General features: G+C 35.4%; 1 long non-coding RNA gene across 1 annotated transcript; it reads right to left on the bottom strand.

Moving 5' to 3' along the window:
• Positions 1-1,564: 1,564 nt before the first annotated feature.
• LOC113334781 lies at positions 1,565-2,444 on the bottom strand. The gene is made up of 4 exons (XR_003352954.1): positions 2,366-2,444; positions 2,174-2,260; positions 2,000-2,018; positions 1,565-1,631 (listed from the first exon to the last, which is right to left on the bottom strand). It is a non-coding gene; the product is annotated as an uncharacterized LOC113334781 (long non-coding RNA).
• Between the last annotated feature and the right edge of the window lie 14,616 nt (positions 2,445-17,060).

Below are 17,060 nucleotides of genomic sequence, written 5' to 3'. Positions count from 1 at the left end.
CAGATTTGCAGTTGGATACTTAATCCCTGCAAACTGAGTTGAAACAGTATTAAAAACCTCTAAACATTTACATATTTCTATTCCTTGTTCCCACTGCTGTTTAGATGGTAGAATATCGAAATCAGAATCAAACTCACTAAGTCTTTCAAAACCTTCTTGCAGTTTAATTGCATTCTTAAGCATCATGAAAGTAGAGTTCCACCTTGTGTCCACATCTAAACTAACTTCTCCAGACAATCTACATTGTGCCAATGCTATATCAAACTTTTCTTTCCTAGCTTGTGAAGACTTTACATATTTAACACAATCTCTAATAGCCTCTATAAACTCAGCAGCTACTTTCATGCCATACAATACAATCAAATGCAGTATGTGGTTGCTACACCTCATGTGAAACATTTTTCCTCCAAGCAACAAACAATTTTTACCATCTAGTCAAGTGATAAGATTTCTCATCATAACACCATTAGCTGGAGCATTGTCAGCAGTCAAAGCGAAAAATTTCCTATTTATGTTCCATTCCAAAGTGCAAGTTTTGATAAAATCTGAGAGAGCATATCCTGTATGTGGTGACGGCACTACAATGTAAGCTAAGGTTTTGGATTTCAAATTCCACTCATCATCTATAAAATGACATGTAACACAACAATAACCATCTTTAGTGTATTTGGCAGTCCACATATCAGTTGTAAGACTACATTTGGAAGTCAAATTCTCTAATTGTAGTAACAATTCATCTTTCATTTCAGCATAACACCTTATAACATCAACTGTTGATGCTACATGGCATTTTAGCAGCAGGGTTTAAAGCCTTAACAAACTCTCTAAAGTAGAAATGCTCAACCATGTTAAGAGGGTAATCATGCTTAGCAATCATTCTAGCAAGGCAATCTCTCATAACAATAGGATCATACTTCAAATTAAGTAATTTAACTTGGTTATTACCTCGTTTTTTAAATGCAGTGCTAATCTTCCTCTGGCCTGTCTTGTTTTCAGGCTTCTCAAGGCAGGTTTTTAGATGTTGAGACAAGCGGGTAGTTCCTTGTTCACTCTGAGCAGGTACTAACCTTTTACAATGATGACATTCACCCATAAGTACAGCTTCTTCCTCATCTGTCTTCCCTTTTACAGGTTGTACAATGATTCTCCTAGTGAATTCATCCCATGCCGGTGACCTTGTTGTACGCAATTTCTTCAACAAAGAAACAACAAGTGGATGATTTTCATCCGCTACTTCTGCTAATCTCTTACTTGAAGAAAATGTTGAACTTGAAGCAATTGTTGAATATTCAACACTTTGATCTTCTTGTTCTGGTTGTTCGGAATTTGGTTGATTGCCTGAAGTTCCAACTCTGTTGGATGCTTTATGACTTTCAGACATTCTGAGAACAACATGAATAAAGTATTAGTAAAACACAGAACATGAAAGTCATAAAGCATAAATCATGTTGTTCAAGATATAGTAAAAATCTGTTGGATGTTTGTTGTCGATTTCAACCAATAATAAAACTCTAATCCTTTACCTAAACTCATACAAGTTATACTCACTCACAAAGACACACTGACCTTGGTATTTCCAAACTCCGTGTTTGCAGATCCTGCTGCAGAGTTACAAGCACCAGTCTTCAGCCCTGCAAGCAAGTAAAACATCGATTTACCTATATATCTCCAAGAAATCCAGAAAATACAACAAATAAAACGTTCAAGACAAATTCTATCACAACATAAGATATTTTAACTTCCCAAAATCTCAAATCGAACTAGAGGTTAAATGAAGTTTTAACCCAAAAATAGTTCCACATTACTGAAATTCTAAACAAGATTCAACCCCACATTCCACAAAATACACCCAACATTTAACTAAAGAATCAATAATTGGAACTTAGCATATCATTTCACACGCACAAAATGAACTAAACCGGTAACCCCTAAATCGAAGTTGAAGCTGCTTCATACAAGAATGAAAACATCAAAACAATTGAAAGAAACCCTAGCTTACCTTGAGGATTTTCGCACAGCTGATTCAAACAACACAAAAACAAAAACAAAAAAAACTAAATCAGTAATCCCTAATCGAACTATTCAAAATCCAACTATTCAATCTCACTTTCAATTACCTAAATCAACAGAGAAACAAAGAAAATAAACAAAAAACTTACAAAATCATACTCACCAAGATCCACACCGACCTCTGTTCAACTTCTTCAAATCTCCTTATCCCTCCTCGTTTTCTCCTCCAAAAATTCCCACTGCCAAAATACTGATAAAACCCATACACATTCTGAGAAAAACCCTAGAAACCAAATTGGCTTAAAATAAACAAAATCGAACAAAAAACAGCTTAAAATGAAACAAAAAAACTCACAATTGAGAGCCGATTCAGTTTCTATCTTCAAGAAATATACCAGTAGTAGACCTTACTGCTCAAGCTGAATAATGGAGATGATTTTGAAATTCAAAAAAATCTCTCAAATTAAAAAACCCTAGGAATAGAGAAGTCGAAGATCAGAAGATTAGATTAGGTTCTCCCTGTCGGCAGCGGGCAACATATATCTAGGGGTAGGAAATTACAAGTACACCCCTAGACTATCGGATATCGGATATTAACCTAACGGAAAGGCCTATTCCAATATCGTTATCGTTAAGAGAAAATATTCGATTCCGATATCCGATATCCGATATGTCGGATAAAATCCTATAGGATGTCGGATTTCGGAAGTGGATATCGGATATCGGATATCGGTTATCCGTTGCCAGTCCTAGATGGATGTGTATGATGGTTTTGGTTAGCTACATTTGATAGTCGAATTGCAGATTAAGGATTTTGTTACTAGTAATGATAGTGAAGTTTTAAAGATAAGAATAACTTGGGTTAAAGCAGTGGAGGTTAGTAATACTGAAGCTAATATGATGTATTGGCAGGGTAGATGTTGTGTAGAAGTGCAGGTGGACTAAGATGAAGATATGTAGTTGTGTCAGAAGATGTAACTGGTGGTGAACACAAAGAGTTGTGATACAGTTTCTGATGCCGGCAGTTTATGCTAGTTATGGAATTGAGTAGTTACAATGAAGATGAGTTGGTAGTTTCTAGAAAGAGAGAAAGCTTGGAACTGCATTTTGCAGGTAAACTTAGTGTACGTTGTAATTGAAATTCAAAGTTTATTTAAGAATGAAATAAGTGATATTGTAATGTTTATAAGAATTAGAACTGAAGTGAAACTGAAACTGAAGTTGTTAATACCCTTAGTCACCCCAATCAACTTAACTGATTTATCTAAATGTTTTGGTTTGACTGAGTTGAATCAGTTAGACTCAGTTTTGACACGGACTTAGATGGTGACTGTGGTCATTGACTTGACTTAGATTTTGACACGGACTTAGATGGTGACTGTTAGTTGACCATGTTTGACCGTTAGTTTGATTTTTAATTGACCCTAGTGGACTAGGCTTTAGATTAATGGGCCAGAGTAGAGGACTTGGGCTTAGGACTAGTTAAGTTAGTTTGATGTTTTAGACTAGTTATGGTATGAATTAGCCATTGGCTTCTTCTAAAAAGTTGTAGATATTCATAAGACATATCTAGTGAGCTATAGAATCTATCTAATTGAATTAGTAAATACTTAGATATGCTAAAGATAGATAACGAAAAGGTGTAGAACCATAAATGGGCTTATAACCGTTAGATAAACTTGTATGATTCCTGTGTGAGCCATTGTGGCTAGATTCTTAGAGTTCTTGTATGATTAACAGTTAGTCTATATTAAAAACGATCGATTCAAAGGATGAACCGGAAGATCGTGGATCTCGAGGTTGGCGTGGAGTGTCATCAAAAGAGATGGGAATTGATAAGGAACTCTCTTGTATTCATTATTGTTTTACAAATCAATCTTGGTGTTGTGAAATTCATGCATATCTTTGTGTGCTTTGCGTGGTATGAGATGTGTGCCGACAAAATATCAGTATTCTAATGAGTGTGGTTAGCAAGAATATTACCTAATGAGTGTGGTTAGCACGAATATTATTCTTACTTTATATCCAGTATTCTAATGAGTGTGGTTAGCACGAATATTACCTAATGAGTGTGGTTAGCACGAATATTACTCTTCCTTTACGTGCGGCAACACACATCTCATACATGGGTGTGTACTGTTATTTATGAAAGTCTATGAGGAAGTTTCTAATTCATGTTCTATTGTCTTTCCTTGTATTACCGACTTTCAATAAAACCTGCATTGTCTTCAATCATACTAATGATTACCTGATAGCTAGTTTTTATTCCTACAGGGCACCCCTTTTAGGGATGATGTGATCACCCCTTCCCACTTTCAGTTTTAGAGATAAATCAGAGTTGCGCAGCGGAAGCTTTGTGGCGTTGAGTCTTCTGCTATGTTTATTATGTTGTATATTCTATTTGCAAACCAAATGACTATTGTATATGTATCATTTGAGAGGAATTCTTATTTATACATTCTGAGCGGAGTTAGTTTTGGGTTAAGTTTTTGTAGCAGATTTCTTTCTTGAATGTATAAGTAATTGATTTAGATTCTTAGTGCCTCTTTACTTAGTTAATCTCTTGGATTACTCAGCTGCTATCTTAGGGGGCGCTACAGTGTTGGTATCAGAGCTCACTATTAGATGTTATATGGGAAAAGATAGAATTAGCCAGTGCCAGTTAGTGAAATAGATTAGCTTAGAACTGGGTTGGGTTGTGAGATAAATCTTAATCACTAAAAGCTATCAATAATTAAAAGATTTAATTGATTGATTGATTGATTTGTTTGTTTGGTTGTTGTATATGTAGTGAAGTAAAAATTGTAGGGTACACCAATAACTTTAGCTAATAAAGATTAGAGAATAATTAATCTAAAAAAAAGTATGAACATGTAGACACTCTAATACTATAAAAAAATAGTGAGATTAGTATTATTGATAGATTTTGTAACTCACATATAAAAACTTACTGAACACATTGACTTATATGAAGAGTAAACAACTTGTAATCACATAAATGTTAATAATATTCTTAAAAGTGAATAATATTTGTAAGAGTAGTTAGGATAATAGTTCAACCATCAATATTAATAGTTGCTAATTGTAGATGATAATAATTTAATAAGAGTAATAATAATTTTAATAAAGTAATGTTAGTATTTATCAATTAGTATTATATTAACTTAGTTTAACTAAAATTCAATAAGGATATATAAAGATAAAAAAGTAATAATTATGATTAAATAACTACGAAAAATTATTTATGCTTATCTACGATTAAGTTTTGTAAATTAAATTTATTATGAATTATATTTAATTTAATAAATGATCCAGTAAATCTTTAAAATGAAACTGATACACATGAAGTAGTAGTAATAGTATTCAGATGTTTAGTGTAATATTGGAATTAAAAGAAAATAAATCTGTACATTAATAGGATACTTTACATTATTAGCAAAATCTAAAGACTATGAGGATATATTATAAATTTTGTGCAGACTCAGATTATATTAAATTACCAACACCAAAATTTAACAAGATATAGTATACGGATGCAATCTGAATGAATAAAATCTATTGTATCGATCTTTACGTGAATGTTGAATTATATTTAAAAGATTAAGACTTAGTATACCAATCGGACTATCAACTTCAAAGTAATAATACAGTTGATAAAAGTATTTGAGTAATTAAATTAGTAGGAAATTTATGATAGATAATATTTGGAAAATTTATATATGGTATTACAGTAAAGTTAAAAATATCAGATACTATAAATTGACGTAAAATCGAATCGGGATCAGTTATATTAGTAAAATAAATAAATAAATAATTCAGATGATTAAATTGTTTAAAATGCTGTAAATTATGTATATAATTCATGAAGTAAATTTTTTAAGTAAAATCAGTTACAATAGAAATTAGAAATTAGTTAGTCATAATAAGTTAGCACTTAATTAATCCAGCACTGGGGAATAGTGAAGGTTGTGTTTTCTCTGTTCGTAGGAAGGCATTGTTAGGACTGGCCAACCTTGACAGGGAAACTGCATTCAGAGATGACCAATCATAGAAGTTTAGTAGTTGTAATTATTTTGGAAAACCGATAATTATAAAGTCAATTAGAAAGATTCGTAGGAATCTCCCTTGTAACTAGAGACAAGCATTTTATAAGATAGAAATTAGTGTAAGAAACTTAGAATTTTGTATTTGATAGAACTTAAAATCAGCATAGTTCAACCTAGAGCTACAAATTTTAGTTGTAGAGAGCCATATAGTTTGTTCTTTGTTTCTTGTTGTTTGCGCTTAGGCAAGAGTTACGATTATTCAATAAGGTGGGGAGTTCTTGAAGACCGGAAGGATGGTTTAATTTTCGAGGACGAAAATGATATAAGGTGGGGAGAATGTAAGGACCCTCAAGCTCTTCAACGCTATTAGACTAGTCAAGAGACGTCTTAACCGCTAATAACTCGATTAGTTTAACACGAAGGTTAATTAATAGGAATTAATCTAACAACGATTTAGGTACTAAACTAGTACTGTTGGATATATCTCGAAAAGTTACGTGGAAAGGACTACTCGAACGTGTTAATCGATTACCGGACGAGAAGTAATCATCGGAATAGTGAGAAGGGAAAAATAGTATTTTAGCCATTAGACCGAATAGGGCAGCCCTTATCCAATTCAGCGAGTGTTCCATAAACTTCCTTTGGTCTTATCTAGACCGAGTTGAGAATATAAAGTCGATCTCTCTTCTTTCTTCTTCTTCATTCTCTTCTTTTCTTATTCTCTTTCCTTCTTCCCATGTTCTTCTTTTTCTGCCGACGTTTGAGAGTTCGATTTGAGAGATTTAATTGAAAAAGGAGAACATGTTAAGTAGAAGATGATGATGTTGTGGTTATTTGAGCACAAGATGAAGAGGATTGAGTTTCTGCTGTGAATTGAAGTTAGGGTTTTCTGGAAGATGAAAGTGATTGAAGAATTAAGTGGATTTGAATATGAAGTCGATCAATTGATGATGGGTTTTGTTTGTTTAAAACAAGTGAAAAGAATTAGCTGTTGATTTAGGAATTTAGTGAAGATTTGAGAAGATTAAGGTTTTCCTGTAAATTGAATTAAGATTCGATTCAAGTGGTGAATTAAGAAGAATTAGATAGATTCAGCAGATGAGTTTGTTCGCCTGAAGCTGTTAAGGAAGAAATTGAATAGTTTGATTGTTGTTTTGAGATGAATTTGAGATTAAAGATAATTAGGGTTTCTCAGAAGATTTAATAGAAGTTTGATTATTGATGAATAAGATGTTATTAAAGATGGGTTTTATCTGAATTAGAATCTGAGGTTGAGGAATAGTTTGGAATTGGTAATTAGGGTTTAAATCTGTTTTAATGAAGGTTTGTGATTTGAATTAGAGTTTAATTGAGAACCAGTGATTGGTTGAAGATTTTGGGTATGGTTTGAGTTGTACTGATGAGTCCTGAGCAGTTTTGAGATGTGTTGGTGAATCAAAATCAAGGTGAGAAGCAGAATCTGATTCAGTTGCTTGAGGAAAGTTATCTTGAGGTAATTGTTTTATCTCAGTAAACTAGTTTAGTTGTTCATTTCAGTTTTGATTTTATGAGTTTCTTAATGAATTAAGAATTGACATGGAATCGTTGGTGGTTGTGGTTATGAGCTGTATGAGATGTGTGTAATCTAAGTTGAGATTTAGCTGAGTTGTTGTGGTTGTGTCATGGAATTACAGGGTTAAGTATAAGAGTGATAAGTTTCATTGGAGTTACATATTGGTGGTTGTGGTTATCTTAATATTGAAATGGTGGTGTTGTTAACTGTGATGTTGAAGCTGTAGGGGACATCAGTGAATGGATGTGATTCCAGTGAGGACATGAATGAAACTGAGATATGCTTTATAGGAATGATTTGAAGTTGCAATGGATATCAGTGGATGTTAAAGACGTACTGTTGGTGGCTGGTGTTGTTTGTGTTGGCTCTAAAGTGTGCATAACAGGTGGTGGCAATTGAGGATGGTTGAATTGGTAGTGCTGATGAGTTGGTCTGGAAGTGAACTGTAATGGGTGCAGGTGAGGATTGTGTTAGATATGAGTATGTGTTGTGATGAATTTTGTGTTTCAGCTGGAGTTGTAGTTGTTGGAGTTTGAACTGAACAGTGATTAGAGTATGGAATTAAAAATGAACTGGTGAATATGTTGTGGGTTGGATGGCTGTGTATGATGGTTTTGGTTAACCACATTTGATAGTCGAATTGCAGATTAAGGATTTTTTTACTAGTAATGATAGTGAAGTTTTAAATATAAGAATAACTTGGGTTAAAACAGTGGAGGTTAGTAATACTGAAGCTAATATGATGTATTGGCAGGGTAGATGTTGTGTAGAAGTGCAGGCGGACTGAGATGAAGATATGTAGTTGTGTCAGAAGATGTAACTGGTGGTGAACGCGAAGAGTTGTGATACAGTTTCTAATGCAGGAAGTTTATGCTAGTTATGGAATTGAGTAGTTACAATGAAGATGAGTTGGTAGTTTGTAGAAAGAGAGAAAGCTTGGAATTGCATTTTGCAGGTAAACTTAGTTTACGTTGTAAGTGAAATTCAAAGTTTATTTAAGAATGAATGAAGTGATATTGTAATGTTTATAAGAATTAGAACTGAAGTGAAACTGAAACTAAATTTGTTAATACCCTTAGTCACCCCAATCAGTTTAACTGACTTATCTAATGTTTTGGTCTGACTGAGTTGAATCAGTTAGACTCAGTTTTGACTCGTTGACCAGACCAGACCAATGATCATTGACTTGACTTAGATTTTGACCCGGACTTAGACGGTGACTGTTAGTTGACCATGTTTGACCGTTAATGACCGTTAGTTTGATTTATAATTGACCCTAGTGGACTAGGCTTTAGATTAATGGGCCAGAGTAGAGGACTTGGGCTTAGGACTAGTTAAGTTAGTTTGATGTTTTAGACTAGTTATGGTATGAATTAGCCTTTGGCTTCTTCTACAAAGTTGTAGATATTCAGAAGACATATCTAGTGAGCTATAGAATCTATCTAATTGAATTAGTAAATACTTAGATATGCTAAAGATAGATAACGAAAAGGTGTAGAACCATAAAGGGGCTTATAACCGTTAGATAAACTTGTATGATTCCTGTGTGAGCCATTGTGTCTAGATTCTTAGAGTTCTTGTAAGATTAACAGTTAGTCTATTAACAACGATCGATTCAAAGGATGAACCGGAAGATCGTGGATCTCGAGGTAGGTGTGGCGTGTCATCAAAAGAGGTGGGAATCGATAACGAACTCTCATGTATTCATTATTGTTTTACAAATCAATCTTGGTGTTGTGAAATTCGTGCATATCTTTGTGTGCTTTGTGTGGTATGAGATGTGTGCCGATAAAATATCAGTATTATAATGAGTGTGGTTAGCAAGAATATTACCTAATGAGTGTGGTTAGCACGAATATTATTCTTCCTTTATATCCAGTATTCTAATGAGTGTGGTTAGCACGAATATTACCTAATGAGTGTGGTTAGCACGAATATTACTTTTCCTTTACGTGCGGCAATACACATCTTATACATGGGTGTTTACTGTTATTTATGAAAGTCTATGAGGAAGTTTCTACTTTATGTTCTATTGTCTTTCCTTGTATTACCGACTTTCAATAAAACCTGCATTGTCTTAATCATACTAATGATTACCTGAAAGCGAGTTTTTATTCCTACGGGGCACCCCTTTTAGGGATGATGTGCTCACCCCTTCCCACTTTCAGTTTCAGAGACTAATCAGAATTGCGCAGCGGAAGCTTTGTGGCGTTGAGTCTTCTGCTATGTTTATTATGTTGTATATTCTATTTACAAACCAAATGACTATTGTATATGTATCATATGAGAGGAATTCTTATTTATACATTCTGAGCGGGGCTAGTTTTGGGTTAAGTTTTTGTAGAAGATTTATTTCTTGAATGTATAAGTAATTAATTTAGATTCTTAGTGCCTCTTTACTTAGTTAATCTCTTGGATTAGTCAGCTGCTAGCTTAGGGGGCGCTACATGCATCACTCGACAAGAAGATACTCATGCTCCCATCTCAATCAGAGACCTTGAAGGAATGCTCGGAAATACTTATTGATGTGATTTTCAATTGAGTTGTAGTAATAAGTTCGTTGAGACTTGTGAAAGCAAAAGATTTTAGACTTATAAAACTTAAAAATAGAAAATTTATTGCAAAATTGATTTCAAGATATTAAAAGTAACCAAGACACTAGATTCCACTATTACACATGAATGAACGATACCAAATATGTTTCAAAACTCTAACTATCCTTTAAGTCCTTTATTTCTTAATTCACACATAATCAAACATATTCCCAAATATTAATTGTATTCCCTAAGAATAGACTATCAATCGATTAAACAAAGTATAATCTATCAAATTGAATCACAAGTAATTAAGAAAATTATGTGAACATTTAGAACTCCCCAAAGCGGTGATTGAATGAATTATAAATTGTAAATTAGAGAAAATAAAATTGTTACCAATCATTCATGCATAGATAGATTCATCAATTTCCTTGGTTGCACGAGAATTAGCTCATCATCATGGAAACACGCTCAAAATTCATTTTTATTGTTCAAAGGGTGTTTACAAAGATGAAATGGGATAAAAAATGATAAAATCGGGTTTGTAACAGTTTTATTTGTTACAAACAGAAAAGAACGATAGAAAAGTACTGTCGCTGATTCTGTAGCTCTACGACCCACGCATGTGTGTCGTTTCTACCGTTGAAAAACGACTGTCTTGGATGGTCTGCTCTTCGTGTTCTTCAGATGAGCAGCAGAAGAAAAAATATTTCTGGTGGTTCTGATTATCGCCTCTGTCTTCTCTAAAACTCTCCCAAACTCTCTGTCCCCTCGCTGAGATGCCAGAACACGCTTTATATACAAAACTGCTTCAAAATATCTCGTAATAACTCCTCCAAATTCTCACAGTAAAGAAAATATTATTTCACGAGAATATTTCCTTTTTATTTCTTTTCACGCTGCCGATTGTGTTGAAACTTTCCAAACTCAAAGATTGAACGTGCTAGATGATCTCCTACACTCTGAATACACACGCCAATTCCCAAGAGCAAACAGATAACACGGGGAAGAGAAAAAGAAGCCCGTGAAGTACCCTATTTCTCTGTTTTCTTCTAACCAATTACCCGGCCAAATATGTACGATTCTAAGGCCCATACCAGGCTTGTTTCATCCAATATAGTGATCCCAAACAAACTCAGTCATTGAGTCCACTTCAAACACATCAAAGTTTCGATTGGAAATTCTGCCAGAAGAATACAATGCTTTCCCGCCAAAATTTGTTTCAAACGAATGTGAAGATGGAGTGCCCATATCCTGTTCTGGGGTGCGAATAGCCATGGGTGCTGAGAATGAATTTAGGTTGTAGACAGCCATGGGTGCTCCTTAGCCAAATCTGGGTTCCGCTTAGCAAATTTCCTTCGGGGGTGCCTCTAACAGTTTTTCGAGCCGAATTTTCCAACAAAGTTTATTTCCCAAAAATACCTACAAACACATAAAACACCATAATAAGTACGAAATCGTGTACCAACAATACAGAACATTGAGGACAAATTAGACACAAAAATGTGTCTATCACTTATGCCTACATGATCTCAGTCGTATGCGTCAAAAATAATTCACTTTCGTACTCAACAAAGTATAAATGAAGTACAAGGTAAGGAAGAGTTCGTTTCCACATAGAGGCAATTGTTGTTACAATAAGTCTAGTTTCTCTAAGTAACCAATTGGGGGATTTCAGATTTTATAATGCAAGCAAATAAAATTAAAAAATGCAAAGTAAATAGTTGAAAATAATCAATAGAGAGAGATATTGGTCAAGGAGTTCATCTTCAATCTTAAACAAGTGCTTGCATACATGATTAGAATTACGATTTAATCTCTTTGTTTTATCAAAAGCCCTAGACTATCAAGAGAGCAAGATAATCCGTTAATTTCCTAAGTTTATCAACACACACATTAGAGCTGCACATGTGAAATCTACCTAAGGAATAACCTAACGCCTTGCGCAAATTAAGTTCAATTACCTAGGAGCATTAAGTTCTCAGAAGTAGGCTAATCAATGCAATTGTTATACATTGCGCATGACAATTCGGGCAAAGGTAAAACTCTACGTATGATTACGAGAGTGTATCACTACAAACCGTAATCATATCATGCTACTTGTATTTAGGGCTATCGCTCGATGATAAACCCTTAATTAGCTATGGATTGGATGTGAGTCTAAATAATTGGCCACTTAAGTAAACAAACACCTAAATCCTATTACAATACGTCAATCATGTAATTATGAAAAACAGTATATATTTGAACGATAATCAAAAGAGACTAATGCATTAATCAAGCACAAGTTATGGATTTAAGACTACATCCTTAACCAATAATAAACAAATTAGCTACTCATAGCTATTGAGTTCATCATCATATTATAAAAATGAAGAAGATAAAAAATGAAAGCAAATCCTAGTATAATCGCCGTTTTCTTCCAAAGCTCCAAGTAGAAAAATACGTGACCCAAAAGAAGTAGAAACTTTCTCCTTTTGTAGCTCTCCTTGTTTCCAAAATTAGGTCTAGTTAAGTCCATATCCAAGTGCTTCACCAAGCACATATGTGAGAAATACCCATGTAGAATTATGCCCAAAAAATGTCGCCAGAGAACTGGTGTCTGAGCCGGAAGTCGGCCGTAAATCAGCGGACAAAGTCATCTTCATGTGTCCAGAGAAATCAACTCAGTTACCGGTCAAATGAGTCATACCGGGCCAACTGGGCTAACTCGGGTCAAGCAGACTGAGTCAGGGAGTCTTGTTTGGCTGAGTGGACTAGTTGCCAGGCCAAAGTGATTTTGCACAGGCCTAAGCAATCTTGCATGAGCCATAACCTCTGTGTTTCACCATTGTGGTGCATCACAACCCCACTCCAGCCAACAGTACCATCAGTTGTACTTCTTGTAATTCCACTTCCAACAACAGCATTTCATGACTTGCAGTTCACTCATTCCAGTCACCAACATCGCTGCAACAGCATGGTCCCTGTAACTTACAACTCATTACCACCTTGACCACCAGCTCAAATTCTTCATCCTTGCAATGCCTGAACACACACCTGCAGTTCTCTTTGCCGCTAAGCCATTCTGTCCACACATCCATTCCGTTTCATCTAAGCAACTCCCTGTACTGCAAAACCACTTCAGCTGCTCTAACAACTCAGAAAGATCACACCAGTTGCACATATCTACATCTCCATTAGCCATTTGATATCAACACTTCCATCGCCACTGCTCCACAAACCATTCCGCAGCACCAACAATTCTGTATCAAACCCTATATCCACTGCAATTCATCAATCTTTTCAGCTCATGGTTTGCAACCCTTCTACCAAATCCATCAGTCACAATGGCAGCTCTAATACCAGTTGCACTTCCATCTCTGTCCCTTCAAATCAACTGCAATAGCTTCAAGACCAGTCATATCTGCATTTTCAACACCAACTATCACTGCATTCAATTTCTTCTCCTTGTCTTCTCTGAGTTCTAACATTAAACCGCAACTTCATTTGAATCTTCAAACTCACAGAATCAAACCCATTCTTGACCTTGTAAACAACAGCATCAGTAAGCCATCAAAATCATCATTAACTTCAGCTTCAGTTGCAGCTGCACCACCCTGTAACTTCTATCTCAGAAACATCAATCAATCCTGCTCAGTGCAGTTCCTTTCTCTTCTTGCACAGTTCTTCTTCTCCCTGACTTCAACTCAGCTGCAATTCTCGAGCTATTATCCACTGTAACTCATCAACACCTGCATCTTCATATAACATCTTAGGCTCTCTATGCATTCACCACCAGTCACAGTCCTCCAGGACCATTCTTTGCTTTCAGCTGAAACAACAGCAGCAACACCACCTTCTGTATCTCCAGGACTTCAGCTCAGCTGCAACACTTCATCTCAATCTTTAATTTCCTGTAAGAGCTATCGAGATCAGATGGATTCACCACTATCAGTTTAGTTCCAACCCCAGATTCAAAACCCTGGTTCCATAAACAACAACAACAACAGTAGCAGCTGCAATTCTCCCCAGCAAACCCCATTTCATCTCAGGCCAGACTCAAACCGTAACTTCCATAACCATCACATATTCTTCTTGATTTCTTCATTTTCTTTCTCCTGAATGTAATTTCGATAGAAACCCATTCTTCTCAAAGCTCAGAACCCTAATTTCACCATCTTGAATTCGTGAATCACCAGGACCATTCTTCAATTTTTCCATCTCGATCCAGGTTCATCTCTTCATAGCTATCAGCTACAACTGCAGCAGCTCTCTTGCAATCGTCCATGGCAACACCATCTCTGAAATCAACAACATCAACCACCTGCAACTTCAATTAACAAACCCATCTTCTAATTCCAAACTTCATCTATGGCGGCACCATCAGATCTCAATCTCAGTTCAGGATACACCAGATTGCTTCATGAATCGAACCTATCTTCATTTCTGGCAACAACAACCTTTAACATAACACCAGATTCGAATTCACATCAAACCTAATTTAAATTACAGCAGATTCACTTTCAATCTCCTCGTGAATTCTCTCTGAACTGCAGCCGCCATCCTCTCTCGGTTTTTAGGTGGAAAGAAAAAAGAAATGATGAGAAAATGATTTCTCACTGAATTTTAGGGATTGTGTAATAGAACGGATGGAACCACCCAGGTGAGGCAGATAAGGGGTGCCTAGATTTCCTTAGACCTGTCAGTTCCAGGGAACTGACTACCTATTCTGTTTTCTTGCTCAATTGTCGGTTGCGCGAAACTGACAGTTCATTCTTCACCTCCTTCTTGCGACCTTAGCCATCTCCATGTATCATTCGCCTGTGGATCGACCTTATTGCGTTTTACGCTCCAAATGGACAAACTCTCATTCTTTTGCTCCAAATGACTCCAAGTACCTAAACACTCAAAAGTGAACATAAGATACATATTTTACAAGAGAAAAAGTAAAGAAAGCATAAAAAATAGATATGAAATCAAGGTGTTTTAGACACGTATCAAATTCCCCCACACTTAGACTTTACTAGTCCTCGAGCAAATCAAACAAAATTATTTCTAAAACATACATATAACTCTGTGTCGTCGAGGCTACGGTCACACTTAGCACGTAAAACAAGCCTTTAAACCCCTAGGTGTCCCTAGTGGACGAGTTTTAGTCTCGTGAAGGTTTACTAGAGGTCTACCTACAAAACCTACTTTTCCAACTTACAAGTTCTCCGAAATGATAGCATCCAACGCGCTAAGAAGACATAGAAATTCTGAACACTAGTCATAAGAAGTTAGATACATATATGAATACAATCTCATCCTTAAAAGTTGAGAGAGAAATAACCATCCCTTCTCGAAAGAAATTCGGGTTCGGAGTGATCGAAAGTCTCCACTCTGCCTCACAAGAAAGGGTTTTATGAAGTTGCTCTCAATAATAAATAGCTTTTTATGGGTCACACATGTGTCCAGGTAGGAATGAAGAGAGAATCCTACGACACGTTGAATAGTAGGAAGGCAAAACCCTCCGAATTGTTTTGAAAACCCACATCTTTTATTCATTTTGAAAACTCATTTTTCTAACGATCTCTAAGAAAGGAAATCAACCACTTAACGAAGGTGGGAATATGCTTACTTACCTCGTTATCCGTTCGGCGTGCAGTTAGCACCACTCTCACAGCATCCATAGAAACGCCTTCGGTCTTCAATCCTTTTCTTCATCTTCGTTTCGGTCTTCAACTCTTGATGATGAAATCTTGAACTTCGTAGAATCTTGACAATGTGATTCTTTCCTCTAATTCCTTGTTGCTTGAAACTTCATTATGGATAATTCTTCTTCAATTGGCTTTATTGAATGAATAAAAACCAAAAACGAACTAAACAAACCAAAAATATGATACAATGGATTTTTCTTATCTCTTTTTATTCATTTTTTTTTTGCATTTTTTTTTCTCTTTTTTTTTTGTAAGATGCAAGATGAATAAAGTAAATACAAAATGAAAACAAACAAAATATCTAAACTAATGATTAACCTAATAAAATTTTCTCTTGTCTTTTTTTTCTTCTTTCTTTTGAGACAAGAGAAAATAAAATACAAACTAACAAATAAGAATAAAATAAAAATGCAAGTATAAAGGCCATGGTGTAAGTACTTTACCGCTCAATTATTCACAACTTGTATGTCTCGATATCATAAACTTCTTGAATTCTCATCTTGATAATCTTCACTCTTGTACAATAGTCTTCAACTTGTAAAAATTCTGCTCCTTGTCTTGTTGCTTTACTTGAGTCTGAAATCTGCTCATTTCTGTACCGTTGTTTTTAAACCTTGAACGTCTTCAACTTTCCTTCAAATTTGTGGTGCTCCTATTGTTAATGATGATGGTGCTTTTATGGACTTGTTGGTGTAGAGAGAGATAATGTGGATGGTGCTAACTGCGAACAAGATTACAAGTGGTATGTAAGTTAGCAATTCGATGTCACCATCATGATTGATAAAATAGCACTCAAGAGATCAAAATAGTGCTTCTACTGGTTGGAGGTTGGGTAGCTCACCATTTCACCCGGAGTTTACGTATGGTGACACGCACTCTAAAAGCACATATTTAGACACGTACAAAGAAGTGAAGGTCAGTGCCTCTCATGATGTAACATGGGTAGTCTCCACTATAGGGGACCACAACTCTACTACTGAATTCATTTTGCACCTCATTTTCCACTAGCATGGTTAAATCCAACTTTAACTGTCATACAAATAAGAAACCCGATCATGTTCTCTGTCATCTCTAAGTTCGGTCACTTTTATGAGAATCTCGATGTAATCTTAGCGACATGTATACTATGTGACTCTAAAATAACCACAAGTTGGAGTTTTTTATTCACTATTTCACACAAAAGTAGAAAATTTCATGAAAAATTTACAATGCAAATGCTTAACCACACCCCCAC

This window comes from Papaver somniferum, unplaced genomic scaffold (genome assembly GCF_003573695.1).
Source record: "Papaver somniferum cultivar HN1 unplaced genomic scaffold, ASM357369v1 unplaced-scaffold_137, whole genome shotgun sequence".
NCBI lineage: Eukaryota > Viridiplantae > Streptophyta > Magnoliopsida > Ranunculales > Papaveraceae > Papaver > Papaver somniferum.
This window is presented reverse-complemented; position numbering and strand designations above follow the sequence as displayed.